The sequence below is a fragment of the Lagenorhynchus albirostris genome, chromosome 20 (assembly GCF_949774975.1).
Source record: "Lagenorhynchus albirostris chromosome 20, mLagAlb1.1, whole genome shotgun sequence".
Taxonomy (NCBI): Eukaryota; Metazoa; Chordata; class Mammalia; order Artiodactyla; family Delphinidae; genus Lagenorhynchus; species Lagenorhynchus albirostris.
In genome coordinates this window covers 22,575,661-22,590,716 of record NC_083114.1, presented here as the reverse complement: position 1 = coordinate 22,590,716, position 15,056 = coordinate 22,575,661, and the positions used below count along the sequence as shown (strand labels likewise).

Here is a 15,056-nt window from a genome sequence, read left to right as displayed (position 1 = left end):
TCCCTGTGAGGTGCAGCATTAATCAACTCACCCCTCCCACACACTACTTCCCTAACGTGGGTGTCTGCGTTGACTTCATTCTTCATCTTCCCTTGAGACCCCTCCCCTCTGCCTCTGGAAGAGGTCTTTTTTGCCCAGTTCCTGTAAAATAGCACCCATCTGGCACCCCCAGAAAGTTCATGCTTACTAGAGAGTCTGTGGGCAAAGAAAAACCCAGTGCACACAGGAAACTATGGCTGAGCACTGGGCTCACATCACAACTGCTTCTGCGGTGGATGACCAGCCAGCCACCCATCTTTGAGGTGGTAGCACAGGACAGTTTAATGACAGCAGTGAGACCTGCTCTTCAGCATGTGGTCAAGGTAAGGATTTAATTCTCTGCAAAGTTTTAGGAACGTCCGGGTAAAAACCAAGTCAATAATCTGAATTTATTTCTTGGCCTAAGTTTTGAAATAACCAATTAGCATATAATGCACCTCACATGATTTAATGGTTATGGAGTCTCTTGTTATGTGTACTGAATACCCAGCACTTCAGGGAGGTTAAGGTAGACCCAGAAAGAAAAGTGTGGACATTCAGAGGGAAAAAAAGGAAATATAAATACAAGGCATAGTAGCTGTGTAATGGAATGAATTTCATTTATTTATTTTGCTTTAGGTTCTTGCAGAATCAAATCCTGCCCGCTACGGCTTCTTGTGGAAGTGGCTTGATGAAATCTTTACCCTGCTAGATCTTCTGCTCCAGCAACATTATCTGTCTAAAACCAGCGCCTCGTTTTCTGAAAACATTTATGGCTTAAAGAGGATCGTAATAGGAGACACACACAAGCTTCAGAGACTGGCCAGTGCTGGTCTCCCAAAGAAGCAGCTTTGGAAGTCAGTTATTTTCCTGGTTCTTCTTCCCTATCTGAAAGTGAAGCTGGAGAAGCTGATTTCTAGCCTGAGAAAAGAGGATGAATATTCCATCCATCCCCCTACTTCCCGCTGGAAACGATTTTACAGAGCCTTTTTGGCAGCCTACCCATTTGTTAACATGGCCTGGGAAGGCTGGTTTCTTGTACAGCAGCTTCGATACATCCTAGGAAAGGCTCAGCATCACTCACCACTGCTGAGTCTGGCTGGGGTTCGGCTAGGTCGACTTACAGTTCAGGATATACAAGCTCTGGAGCACAAACCAGCCGAAGCCAGCATGATGCAGCAACCAGCTGGGAGGTAAGGCTTAACATTTCCCCAACATATTTGATTAATAAATCCTAAAATCTTATCCCAATTTTATGAAATTTACCCCCTTCAGTCCACTTTGGGGTATTTCATAAAATCATCGAAAAATTCTTGTGTCCATAAAACAAGGATTGCCATCCTGGTAACCTTCCTCATCATAATGGCTACATTTTTGCACACACTTGCTATGTACCAGACACTTTGCTAGGTGTTTACGTATATTATCTCAATCCTCATCACAGCTCAATGAAATAAATGCATTAGCACCATTTAACAGTTGAGGAAACTAAGTTCTAACATTTGAGTACTTTGCCAAGGCCACACAGCTAATAGGCGGCAGAGCTGAGATTCAAGCCAGATCAGTACAATTCTAAAGACTGCTCTTAACCATGGTGCTATCCCGCTCCTAGTGTCTGTGTTCTCTGACAAGTTCAAATATATTCCTCAGTACTGCTGAGTTGTTTTTTAAGTGAGTTATTTCTTTTTCTGGATATACTATCTTCCACCCCCATAAAAGGTCTATATAATCAATGGCTCATTAACTTCTTTCTCAAAACACAAAGCAAAAAAAGCCCTAGTCATTAAAAACAAAGCTTAGCTCCTAGAACTCCTAAAATACGGTAGGTTAGAAAGAGGGAATTGTTTCGAATAGACACAAGAGAAAACGCCAGTCCAGCATCTATTCAATCCCCAAGCTGAGTCAACGATTCTAATGAAAAGTGTAAGAATTGCATGCGTATTAGTTGTTCTGTGATTGTACCTAAATAAACAGTTTCTGCTTTTGCCTCCTTGTTCTGTTCTCCAAACGGCGTTGGCGAGAAGATAGAGTCAGCTCTGAAGCAAGCCGTGGGAGGTGCCGCCTCATGCCTCTCTACTGGCCTTTCGGTGGGTGTATTCTTCCTGCAGTTCCTTGAGTGGTGGTATTCATCCGGAAACCAAGAAACCATCAAGTCATTGACTGCCCTGCCTACTCCACCACCACCGGTACATCTAGACTACAATTCTGATTCTCCCCTGTTGCCCCAAATGAAGACTGTGTGCCCACTGTGTCGTAAAAACCGGGTGAATGACACCGTTCTTGCCACCTCTGGCTATGTGTTTTGTTATCGCTGTGTGTTTAATTACGTGAAGAGTCACCGAGCTTGTCCCATCACAGGTTATCCAACACAAGTACAGCATCTGATTAAACTGTACTCCCCTGAGAACTGAAAGGGATTAGCACCTTGTCTCACAACAAAATGACTGCACTATAAGGCCAGAGGGCTTGTTTTCCGCACGGTAAATAGCATTGTTTGATCATCCTCAATTAATAATTGTATGAACTTTAAACAGCCACATGGATTTCTTTAAAAGGATGTACTCGTTGATCTTAACCTTTTAGCTTGCTCCCTAGACACCTATACTTAGAGTTGACCGAGCTGGTCAGAGTGAGAGAATCAGGACTGGCAGGGGATGTGAGGATCAGCATAGAGAAGGGGATCAAAGAGGGTACTCGGCACAGAAGCTTTTCCTGTCCCCTTCCTTAAAGGACAAGAGGTATAGAAGCTCTCAGGAAAAACCCAAGTTAGACCTCGTAGAGTGGGTAGTGAAGGGGAAGCAGGCCTTTTGAGAAAGGAAAGCATTTATCTGCCTATGAGGAATAGGTTTTATTGGTTTGCAAACAGTATGAAATATGGACCTGCTTTTTTATTTTATTTATTTTTTGTAATACAGCAGGTTCTTATTAATTATCACTTTTATACATATCAGTGTATACATGTCAATCCCAGTCTCCCAGTTCATCCCCACCCCACCCCTCACGGACATGCTTTTTATAGAAATACTTAGAAACACTTTCTCCTTCCATATGCTGAGACTCATTTGTTAAGTAACATTTGCTATAGTTTATCACCTTTTAAAGATCCCTTTGTGAACCACACATATCTTCCTTGGGAAACTGGTTACAGGAAAATAGGAGTTGAATGTATATACAGAATAGTCTGAAGACTTCAGTGTGAAAGCAAAGCTATTAATGAAGAGATGAAGTAAAATACTGCCCTAACTATGACTGTGTAAAGACAGGATCTTTTCATAAGGTCTTTGTGCTTGCTGTTAAGAGTTTGCTAAGCTGACATGAATTATTCTGGCTATTACTAAAGTTTCTACAAAACGCTTAAGTAAAATTTAAGAATAAATGTTTTTTGGCAAAGAGCTGTTCCATGTCATGATTATGTGGAAACCGAAAGATTAGTTGAGGTATTTAGAGTAAATTTTTCATTCAGGCCACCTTTGCGGGTTTTTTTGTTTTTTTTTTTTTGCGGTACGCGGGCCTCTCACTGTTGTGGCCTCTCCCGTTGCGGAGCACAGGCTCGGGACGCGCAGGCTCAGCGGCCATGGCTCACGGGCCCAGCTGCTCCGCGGCATGTGGGATCTTCCTGGACCGGGGCACGAATCCGTGTCCCCTGCATCGGCAGGCAGACTCTCAACCACTGCGCCACCAGGGAAGCCCCTACCTTTGATTTTTTGAGGCATTCTGTATTAACATTTTGCTTTTTTTGCTAATCCAATATTGGAGAGAAATCCTCTCCTCCAACAGCAAGATTTCAATCTTGAGTGAAATACCTTATTTCTCAAGTGAAATACTGCACAAACACTTAAGTTGACACCGGATTGGCAGGGTTAAACATACAGGTTAAAAACATACGGGTTAAAAAAAAATCATTACTACAAGAGGAAGGATGAAAATGATTTTTAAGTGCCTCTGCTGAGACAGGTGTTGTCCAATACAACTCATTTCAGCAATTCAAAGCACATTTTCTGATAAGCACTAAGATAATAGAACTAAATTTTGAAATAGAATATCCTATAGATTTTAAAATATTAACACTTTTATGTACCATGAGAAGAGTATAATGGATATTTGCAAAAATTCTTATTAAACCACAAGGTTTTACCAGAACAAATACCATAGTTAAGTAAACTTTTTTTTTAATTTAAAAATTTTTTAATTTGTTTCAAAGTTAAACCCAAGACACACTGACTTCACAGGAAATCCAATGAGAAATGTTTTTCTAGGCTGAACACGTGTTTCCCCTTAGTCTCCCCACAAAAAACATGTACATGTTAATTACTTTCATTTTACAATCACTGCTAAATAAACATTTTTAATATAGTAATGAGTCAATAAGGGAACCGAACCAGATTCAGGACTGAAATAATGCAGTTTTCCATGAAGATATCAAAGCCATATTTTTCACCTCAACCTACAAAGAAAAACAGGAAAGTATCAGTAATTCAAAAGAATATTAAACACTCTTACACATAATAAAACCAGTATCCAAATAGGCTAGAACATACCAATGTGGAAAAACCACAACCAGAATCAGCTCAGAGAGAAGATTAAGGGGTCATACCCTGGTCAATGCCAACACTGAAGCAATGGCAATGCCAGGTCAGACTATACTTCACTCATCATTGCATCATTGCTTTTCACCTCCTTGTATTATCTAAGAGCAGCCCAACACCCTATTTTCACATCCAAGAAAACTTAGGTTTACCCATGAGAAGAAAAGACTTCTTTTTAGATAAGTTGCAACTGTGGGCTTTCAATATTTGATCTTCTACTATTCACCTCAAGCAACTCTGCTGTACAAAAATGCAAACTTGAACAAGTTTTGTTTTGGAGGTGCTTTTTAAAAATTTTTGTAATACAGAGTAGAGTGGAGAAGCATTTACAGTACAGAAAAACATTTCTTGTTTTAGTGAGTCCAAACACCATGCATGATAAAATCTCAGGGATGTCTGTGAAGGGATTTATAATCTAGTTCTAAAGCAAAATCTTTAGAAAAGATTTTCTCCTAAAATCCTTTATAAAGTAAACTCCAGTTCATTTAATATACAATTTGATTTACAATTCTGCTGCCAACAAAGATGAAAAGTATAGTCATAAAAAATTTTATACAAGAGTCTGCTAAAGAGTCCAAGACCCAGGGAGGCTAGGATTTGACAAAGGTCCATAGAAAAATAACAGCAATGCTGGAAAGAGAAACTGAGGTCTGATTACCAGATTTATATTTTTCCACTACCAGCTAAATACAAGGTTTAATTTCATTTTTCTCCAGGCCATGGGCAAGATAAAGGAAACAATGAAAAGCCTGGGTAATTCACAACATGGATGATCAATTTCTGAATGAGAAAGCTGCCTGCATTTTATTTATTCTAAATGACACCTTCTCGTAGTTTACTATCGCTAACATGCTATGCTAAAGTACTAGGATCACAAACAATGTCAACCTCTCTAGCTTTTCAGCATTGTATCTAAATAACAATTCTGGAGACACAACATGCCTCCTTCAGCCATTTATAAATGTCAATAGCTTGATACTCCATAGTTAAAAACGTACAGCTATGGTCTGTGTTCTCCATTCAGCAACTGAATTCCACAAAGAGAGGGAAACTAGTAAAGTGCCTGTTTAGAGACTTGAACCTGTATCTCATCAACCTGTGCAGAAGTAAGTACACGTTACAAAAAGCAAACAGGCTAAGAGAACTTAAATAACCTTGTCTAAAAGCATGAAACTTGTGAGCAGAGCTCCAAGTGTGCTCCAGCCACAGAGGGCAAACTTCCCTTGTTCTCTTCCACGGTATGCTTCCCTCTGTCTGGAGGGCCTTCCCTACCACTTTCAATCTGGAGAAAGTCTGTAGTTCTAAAACCTTGTTCAAACGTCACCTTCTCTGTTAAGTGGTCCCTAACTCCCTCAGTCATCCCCTCCTCTGACTCCCACAGCACTTTTCCCCACCACAGTACGCATCACACACCAATTATTCACCCATTCACGTCCCCTACCTCCCGTCTCTCCCACCAGCCCCATTACGCAGAGCTCCTAAAGAACCAGGACTTCCTCTTACTGGCCTTTGCATCCATTACACTCAGAATAATGCCTGGGACACAGAAGGCGGCTCAATAAGCGACAGTTTAATTCAGTCAGTGAACGGCCCTCTCTACTAAACCCTAAGCGCCTGGATTATACAAGCATCAGCACAGTTTATAAAGCCGACTTACCTCCAACATTTCACATAGGTTAAGGACGTCCCTCAAGCATCTCTAAGCCCTCCGTCCTCCAACTTCTAACTCATGGCATTCTGCATGGCACCCTGCGCAGGACCACCAATTCTTATACACGGTGTATCCTCAAAACGATAATAATAACAACAATAACAATACTACTGCTGATAATAATAATAATAACATCCAAACCCCACCAACTTCAGGAAAGACTGAGACGCCATCCTTCCGGGGAAACACAAGGCCGGATCCAGGGCTCAAACCAAAGCCTCAGGCAGGGGGTCCGCAGCCTGCTTTGGGAACCCCCAAAACTCTTACGCCCTAGACTCTCAGGAGGCCTGCCCAGGCCTGCAGAGGCTGACCGCAGCCCACCCGCCGCCGTTCAGTCCCAGAGGTACGGGCTTGGGGCTTTCCACACTGCTCCACCTCGCTACCCCGCCGGCTGCCGCGGCAGCCCGATCCCGACAACCAATCCCGCGACGACCAGTGGACCACGTGGGCCGCAGCCCTGAGGCTCGGCTGGTGCTAGGAGCAGCCAATCGGAGGGCTAGGCGAACGCCGGGGTTGGGGTGGGGAGAGCGGGCGGGAAGGCGTAGGCGTCTTTGCAGTCTCTTCTTGGCGTGGCGGGCTACATGCTCGAAGTTGAAAGCAAGACCCTGAGTAGTCCCCGCCCGCCCTCCAATTCCCTGATCTCCGACCTTGGGGAGACTGACATTTGGAGTGGTTTATGCTGGCGCCTTGTTTCACAACTGGGGAAGGGCATTTGAGGCAGGCTGTAGAGGGTGTGTGTGCCCTGGCTTTCCAGGAAGAACTATCGATTCAGTGTTCCGACAGTATCGTGCTTGCGCCGAATTCCCGCCTGAGGGCTAGGGGTTGGGGTGGACTTTGATTAATGTGTCCCTCTCTCCCCGACCAGGAGAAACTCATTGGCTTGTCAGGGGCTTGGACGCTTCCTGAATAAGCAAGAGGTGCCACTAAATATCAAAGAACTGCGAAAGAGAGCAAGAGAGGCTTCCTGGGAGAGGTGGCATTTGATCTAGGTTTTGAAAGATGCGTTGGATTTGGAGATTCTGGGAGAAAATAATTTAACTCCCAAATTAAATGAGAAAGCATAGGGGAGCTTACCAAATTTAGGTAAAGTTGAAACTGGTGTAGTGTTTTCCAAAATTCAGTGAGTTGGAAATACCAGGAGGAAACTTAACAACATAGATGTCCCCCAGCATCAAAACCAAACGACAAACTCCCACAATCCAGACTTACAGAATCATTAAGCTTGAATCTGGAGTTGGAACCCAGGCGTGTATATTTTTAATAAGTACCCCAGGGGAGATTCTGATTCACACCAAAGTTTCAGGACCAGTGTTAACGTAAAGAAAGGGGGTGATAAGAGATCTGAAAGACAGGGCAAGACTGTTAAAGATAGTGGCTTGCTGGCTGTGTAGTTTAGACTACTCTGGAGAAAGTGGGAGATTTAAAGATTTCAGAGTCTGAGGAGATGGGTGATCACAGCTGAAAACTCAATATGCAACTGTGTTTCAAAAATAGATTGAAGGAAGGCAGAGTGAAAGAAGGGGAAGCTATTGCCAAGTGATTGCAATGGTCCAGGTGAGAGCTAGTAAGAAATGGAGAGGTGGCATATGAAGGACAGCAGGAGGAATGTGATGAGTGTCAGATAGGGATGGGGAGAAAGATATGAGGAAATAAATGGAGAAAAATGGAATGTCCTCTGTACCAGACCTATGAAGGACCTCCATTGTACTTTAAGGATAGACTTTAGACAGTGAAGAGAATGGGCCTTTGCAAGTGCTGCTTCCTCTGCCTGGTTTTCCCCTTCCTTCTCCATCGTCCTTTCTCAATCTGGTGCCTCCTTTTATTTTTATTATTATTATTATTATTTTTTCCCAGCACGCGGGCCTCTCACTGCTGTGGCCTCTCCCGTTGCGGATCACAGGCTCCGGACGCGCAGGCTCAGCGGCCATGGCTCACGGGCCCAGCCGCTCCGCGGCGTGTGGGATCTTCCCGGACCGGGGCACGAACCCATGTCCCCTGCATTGGCAGGTGGACTCTCAACCACTGAGCCACCAGGGAAGCCCTCTTTTTTTTTTATTAAGGTAAGTTTTTTTGCTTGTCTTTATGGAAATGAGGTTGTCCTTTTTTATGTTTTTTATTTATTTTATTTTTGGCTGCGTTGCCGTGCGCGGCCTTTAGTTGTGACGAGTGGAGGCTACTCTTCGTTGCGGTGCGCGGGCGTCTCATTGCGGTGGCTTCTCTTGTTGTGGAGCACGGGCTCTAGGCGCGCAGGCTTCAGTAGTTGTAGCGTGCGGGCTCAATAGTTGTGGCTTGCGGGCTCTAGAGCGCAGGCTCAGTAGTCGTGGCACACGGGCTTAGTTGCTCCGCAGCATGTGGGGTCTTCCCGGACCAGGGCTCGAACCCATGTCCCCTGCATTGGCAGGCATATTCTTAACCACTGCGCCACCACGGAAACCCTCAACTTGGTGCATTACTTGCAGGTTTCAGCTCACATACCATCTCACTTATGAAATCTTATCTTGTTCTCACAAGCATAGTCACTGTCACTCCTTAGAACACCCCAAGCACACTGTTCATATGTTTCTAGCTCTCCAGAATGGCACTAGAGTGTAGTGGTCATGTATATGGACTATAGTATTTGCAAGCACCATAAACTCTGTTCCTCAGTTTCCCCATCTGTGAAAAGGGAATAATGACAGTACCTACCTCACAGAGCTGTTACGAGAACTGAATGAGAACAATGCGATAACACCTGGTGTTATCACATATGTTGTATTGCAATGAGTTCTTTAATATATGTTTTCCCCCTCTAGATTGTGAACAGGACATGTGTCTTATTCTTCTTGCTAACAGTAAAGGCTGCATGGCAGAATGATAGTAAATGGGTTTTGGACTCAGATAGATAGGAGTCCAAATCCCAGCTCTGCTACTTACTAGGTGTGTAACCTTCAACTTTACTTCCCTGAACTCAGTTTCTTCATTTATAAGATAGTGAAAATAATGCATGTCTTATAAGTTGTTACGAGGACAATTTGAGATCATCAAAGTTGCAGATCTGGCCCAAAGAAGGCAGTCACTAAATGGTGCAAATGATGGGTGGCCCCAGGACATAGTACCATGTTCAGAACACAGTAAATGCTTAGTAACTGATTATCGAATGAAAAGCTGACGTTATATGCCAAGCACCATGCTAACCTTTTTATATACATCATCGCACTTCATTCTCACAAGAACCATATGGAGAAGGCACTATTATTATCTCCACTTTACAAAGAAGGAATGTGAGGTTTGGATTATCTTAACGAAGCTTTCTAAGCCAAAAAGTGCTAGAGCTAGGATTTCAAGGCCCTTGGTGCTTTAAAAAACAGCTGACTGAATGAGAGAATGAATGAAAGGAGACTTACCCAGAGTCAGGTGGTGGCGTGGTAGAACCAGCACTGTTACTCTTGGTCACCATGCTATCTAGTCTGCTATTCTAGCCGAATCATCTTGACAAATGAATTGAGAGTGAGATGGATGCTGGTATTTGGCAGTTTGTGTCTACTGACCAGGAAAACTGTGCTATACCTATCTCGGCTGATAAATTGAAATGCTTGGTGAATAAACACAAATAAATTGGGAGCTCTAGTTCTTCGCCAACTGTCAGCAGTGTGATGACCAGATCATTTTCCCAAGACCTAGAAAAAAACCACTGTACAAGCTACTGATTTCAAGTTGCTTTGTATCATGAACATTTGCTTTGAGGTATCAGAGCCAGAATGTGAGCTCCTCGCTGGCCTGATAACGTACTATTCATAACCAGAGGACTTAACTAAGGAACTCTGAAGAAGGAGGAGAAACCCTCTTTGCTCATCTTTCACATTATCCTTCCTTCTCCTGATTTGGTCCCTAATAGTGCATTAAAGAATAAGAAGGAGAAAACAATACAGTTCCTAGTTCTTCTGCCCCAAAAATGTCCTTCCTGTTGATTGGGAAGGAAAAAGGAGGTACTTAGGTAGATTTCAGATTTTGAAGACTCCAAAGCAATCCAGAATCCCAAACTTGAAAGGCAGTGGAAGGAGTAGGGGCATTTGTATTAAACAGACCTGGCTGTGCATGCCAGCTCTTCCACTTAACTGGCCATGTAATCTCAGGTTCCGTATCATGTGCCACACTCCCAGCTTGGTCCCTTGTGCCCAAATGCATATGTCCAGTAAATGATGGTCCTTTTTATCTTTCTAAAAGTAAGTGATATCAGAAGGATTTCAGTGTGAGAGTGAAACTGAGAATTAAGGTAGGTAGTAGAACTAAAAATGGGACTGGGGACTTCCCTGGCGGTCCAGTAGTTGAGACTCTGTGCTTCCACTGCAGGGGGCGCGGGTTCAATCCCTGGTTGGGGAACTAGGATCCCAAATGCCACGTGGCACGGCCAAGAAATAATAATAATAAATTTTAAAATGAAATAAAAGTGAGACTGAATTTGGAAATGACGTGAGTGAAAAAGGGTTAAAGTTGAAGCTGAGAGCAGACCTCTGCAGTTTACTATGTTGCTGTGCTGATTTATTCGTCATAGTATGTATTCTGCCTCCTATCCTGGAAATAACTTTTGAGCCAGACAGGTACAAAGTGTCATGCCAACAAAGCAGAACTCCATAGGAAGAGTGACCTCAGTTAAAAAAAAAAAAAAAACCCGAGGAGGTATTCAGAAACCTATTTCAGAATGCCATTTCAGCATAAGCAAATTGAAGTAGAAACAAAGAGTTGTTTGATGGTTTGACTTACGCGGAGAGAAGTATGTTAGTTTCCTGTGGCTGCAGTAACAAATTGCCACAACCTTGGTTGTTTAAAACAATAACACTTTATTCTCTCACAGCCAGAAGTTTGACATACGAGGGCAGAAATCAAGGTGTCAGCATGGGCTGTGCTCCCCTCAGATGCTCCAGGGCAGAATCCATTTTGTGCCTCTTCCTGCTTCCTGTGCCTGCTGGCATTCCCTCACTTGCGGCCACATCACTCCGATCTCTGCCTCTGTGGTCACATTGCCCCCTCCTCTTTTGTAGGTATCAAATCTCTCTCTACCTCATTCTTTTTTTTTTTAAGATTTTTTTTTGATGTGGACCACTTTTTCAAGTCTTTATTGAATTTGTTACAATATTGCTTCTGTTTTATGTTTTTGGTTTTTTGGCCACGAGGCATGTGGGGTCTTAGCTCCCTGACCAGGGACCGAACCCACACCCCCTCCATTGGAAGGCGAAGTCTTAACCACTGGACCGCCAGGGAAGTCCCTCTACTGAATTCTTATGAGAACACTCATGATTGGATTTAGGGCCCACATGGATAATCCAGAATAATTTCCTCATCTCAACATCCTTTCTTAATCACATCTGCAAAGACCCTTTGTCCTTGTAAGTTAACGTTCATAGGTTCATCATCATCATCATCATCAATAATTGCTGGCCAATATTCACTTGTTCCGGTTTAACCAGCATCCCCAAAAGAGATAACTGTCTCTTACCTGTTTATTTTTTTCACTTAATTGTTTTTTTTAATTATGCAAACAATTGATGTTCATTGTAGACCATTTAGAAAATAGAGAAAAGTTAAAGAAAAAAAGGAAAGGAAAAGAAATTCAATGAAAAATCATCTGTAATCCTCTCATCCAGGGGTAGCCAAACCTTCACCAAAGAGTATTTTTCTAGGCTGGGTCTTGTGTCCAACAAAGAGGAAAAGTAGGAAAAAGAGAATAAAAGTGAATAGAATAGGACAAACGATTTGGAAGGTGATAGAATAGGTTAATATTGTTCATAATAGATATGTACAGGACAGCTTAATCTAAAATAAATGTAGAGCTTTGAAGTGAAATTAACCATGACAGGAGATGCTTGTATGATGTATAGAAATAACACTCAGCCCTTTAGAGGAGGGATGTTTTAGCTTTGGCCCCTCACTTGAAAACCCCTGAATTTCCCCACTAATACTTTATTCTCTCCCAGAGGTCAGATCCTGGCCTGACAATCTGCCCTGTCATAGGCTTTTCTTGAGTCCTTATCAGCCTTCCTCAGGGGTCAATGTTATGAAGACTAGGGGAGTCTGGCAGAGTTCCTGCTCCTTCCAGGCTGATATCAAAGGGCAACAGGGGCTGTGACAGAAGGCAAACATTCAGACAAAAGCCAGATGTGGAACTGAAGCAATAAGAGGAAAAGCAAGAGCATCAGGTAAAAAAAAAAAAAATTGTTTTTAAATCTCATTCCTCTCAGTTTATGTCTGAGAGCATGAAGAGCTTAGTAAAATCATAGCTCAGGAGCAACTTGTAAAGGAGAATGAGTGAGAAATTTGGGGAAATGTGGAGCAGATGTTCATATGGAGCTAGACTCTCAGAAAACTTTGTATCTATCATGGTTGTCATCACAACCAAGTAACATCAATGAGCCTTGGGAGTCATGAGAGTATAGTTCTGCTAGTTCAAAAGCAATTAGATTTGTTTGTGAGTCCCAGCAGGTGGAAGTTATAGGGAGACAAATTATAGCTGAAAATAAGGAAGCTATTTCGTTTCTTTTTTTTTTTTTCTTTTTTTTTTTTTTTTTGCGGTACGCGGGCCTCTCACTGCTGTGGCCCCTCCCGTTGCGGAGCACAGGCTCCGGATATGCAGGCCCAGCGGCCATGGCTCACGGGCCTAGCAGCTCTGCGGCATGTGGGATCTTCCCGGACTGGGGCATCCCCTGCATCGGCAGTCGGACTCTCAACCACTGCGCCACCAGGGAAGCCCGAGGCTATCTTTTTATTGGAGTGGATGATAGGAGTAAGAAAGTTCTGGGATGTGCTAAAGAAAAGGTTGACCGTGATTCTTTGAAAAAGAAAATAGAAAACACAATATACAAATTACCTTGTGTCCATTTTTGCCAGTCTCAATGCCAGATGGATTTCACAGTCAAAATCTTGGATGTGTTAGCTGGGGGAGAGCTATATGGCTATGCTTGTGTGATCGGAGTGAAGCCATTCTGTGGTGCACTTTTCTCAGAAGCTCCCTGTTCCTGGATGGTGAAGGACAAGGATATTTGCAAACTGACAACTCAGGAATGGGTAGGCATGGTGATGGACACAGATCCAGGTAAGATGGAGAAAACTCCCTTCCTGTCCTTTCTACCTCTTTGGAACCTGTATATTAAACAGGTTTCCTTCTGTTTCCTATGACTTTGAACTTCTCACACACACTAAATTCTGTGTTTTTTGAATCTTCAAGTATCCTACTTTCCATACATGAGAAAATTTTGTTGGGTGATGAGAAGCCCAAATGAAGTATCTTATAAAAGGCAATTTCCCACATCAGATGAAAAGAAAATTGTCTGGGGATGATTGCCTTACAGTGGTGTATTGAAACTGGCTCTTACTGGCTCGAGAGCCATTTGTTAACTTTTCAGGAATGTTTTGAGCCAGTTGTTAAACAGTCATTACTAAAAATTAAGTTTTATAAAGTTACAGTTCAATAAATTGTATTTAAAACAAATTTATTTATTTATTTATTTTTTTCTTCTTTGCGGTACGCGGGCCTCTCACTGTTGTGGCCTCTCCCGTTGCGGAGCACAGGCTCCAGACGCGCAGGCTCAGCGGCCATGGCTCACAGGCCCAGCCTCTCCGCAGCATGTGGGATCTTCCCGGACCGGGGCATGAACCCGTGTCCCCTGCATCGGCAGGCAGACTCTCAACCACTGTGCCACCAGGGAAGCCCAAGACATTTGGACTGTTTTTAAAGTTGGGAAATATAACATTTGAAAAAACAATTTTAATTTGGAGCAAAATAACATTTAAAAAAAACAAGTTTAAGTTGGCAAATTGATGCCACAATCGAAACAGCAGAAAGCTGCTACAGTTTCCAAAAAAAAGCCTGTCCGATGCAGAAAACGCACATTTGAAGCAAATTAAAGAATTTGGACATTTTTGAAAACAGGGCCCAATATCTTGAAGTTTCACCACAAAATTTTGAAAAAGTGCAAAGAACTTTTTTCTTTTTTTCCAAAAACGGATCTTTTTGGTTTCTTGTTTTTTTGGGTTTTTTTAATTTTCTTGTTGAATCTGCCCCGAGAGCTTCTTGTTTTTTGGTTGTTGTTTTTTTCTTTCTTCTTTCTTGATCCTCTTTTTTGTTGTTGGTTTGGAATTCTTGTCGCCCCAGCCCCCTTCCTGCTCCTCCCCTTTCTGACTCCCCCTCCCCCCTCGCTGGGAGTGGAGGTGCTGGGTGGGGAGGAGCGGGGAGGGGTGAGGACATTTAGGACAGGACCTCGGAGGGAAGGAGACCAGCCTGAACTGTTGGAAGGCCACTGGAGGTTCAGGAACAAAGAATAGGATTGGGGGAGGACACAGAGAGGGCACTGCCCACCTAGGAGCTCCTGGCCAAAGTCAGGTGGAAGGAGGTGTCATAGAAGGTCCTAAGAGACAGGAGGCAGGAAGGTGTCTGTGGGGGGTTGGAGGGGAGTGTCTCAGTGACCTGTTGGTTGACCTTCTGCCAGGAGGGAAGTTCCTAGCGGCATGAGGGAGGCGGGCAGAGGCACTGGGGACCAGCTGTGGAGGCCCAGGCCTGGATCTTATTTGCCCGAGTGCCCAGGCTGGTCAGAGATTGCAGGTGTCAAGAAAGAGGAGGGCCTGGAGGCCAGGGGTGACGCCAGCACAGGCACTGTGGCTGCATCGTGGAGGAGCTGCAGGGGCAGGGACCCTGGCAAGCCCTCGCAGACTCCCACCCTCTTCCGGAATTAGTTACCCCTCAAGGGGCCTTCTACATATGGGAGTGATCA

General features: G+C 43.5%; 1 long non-coding RNA gene, 1 other non-coding gene and 1 pseudogene across 2 annotated transcripts; 1 reads left to right on the top strand and 2 right to left on the bottom strand.

Moving 5' to 3' along the window:
* The first annotated feature begins 232 nt into the window (after positions 1-232).
* On the top strand, positions 233-2,712 carry LOC132511593 (peroxisome assembly protein 12-like; annotated as a pseudogene).
* Positions 2,713-4,107: 1,395 nt separating this feature from the next.
* LOC132511594 (uncharacterized) lies at positions 4,108-6,593 on the bottom strand. Its single transcript, XR_009537658.1, has 3 exons — positions 6,462-6,593; positions 6,262-6,353; positions 4,108-4,462 (listed from the first exon to the last, which is right to left on the bottom strand). It is a non-coding gene; the product is annotated as an uncharacterized LOC132511594 (long non-coding RNA).
* LOC132512433 (Z30 small nucleolar RNA) lies at positions 4,583-4,679 on the bottom strand. The gene has a single exon (XR_009538162.1). It is a non-coding gene; the product is annotated as a Z30 small nucleolar RNA (small nucleolar RNA).
* Positions 6,594-15,056: the final 8,463 nt, after the last annotated feature.